The sequence below is a fragment of the Penaeus monodon genome, chromosome 27, assembly GCF_015228065.2.
Source record: "Penaeus monodon isolate SGIC_2016 chromosome 27, NSTDA_Pmon_1, whole genome shotgun sequence".
In the NCBI taxonomy this organism is placed as follows: Eukaryota; Metazoa; Arthropoda; class Malacostraca; order Decapoda; family Penaeidae; genus Penaeus; species Penaeus monodon.
In genome coordinates this window covers 19,208,022-19,208,242 of record NC_051412.1, presented here as the reverse complement: position 1 = coordinate 19,208,242, position 221 = coordinate 19,208,022, and the positions used below count along the sequence as shown (strand labels likewise).

At 52.0% G+C, this 221-nt stretch overlaps 1 protein-coding gene across 1 annotated transcript in view; it reads right to left on the bottom strand.

Moving 5' to 3' along the window:
* The window catches only part of LOC119590656 (proteoglycan Cow-like), a gene marked incomplete in the record, with an annotated part of 201,110 nt that overhangs the window by 96,331 nt on the left and 104,558 nt on the right, over nt 1-221 (bottom strand).

Below are 221 nucleotides of genomic sequence, written 5' to 3'. Positions count from 1 at the left end.
CACAAACAGGGGATGACGTACCTAGCAAAACAACTCGCACGCCCGCCCTCACGCCCGCACAGTCATCCACCCTTCCCCACGAACTCGCACACGCGTAAACAACATATATAAAGTATATCAATCCTCACCCCTATAATAAACACGAAGGCTCTGACTAACTATAATCCTTCACACAAAGTACAGCTGCGACCCTCAACAAGCCCTTCTGACGCGCGGCCGGC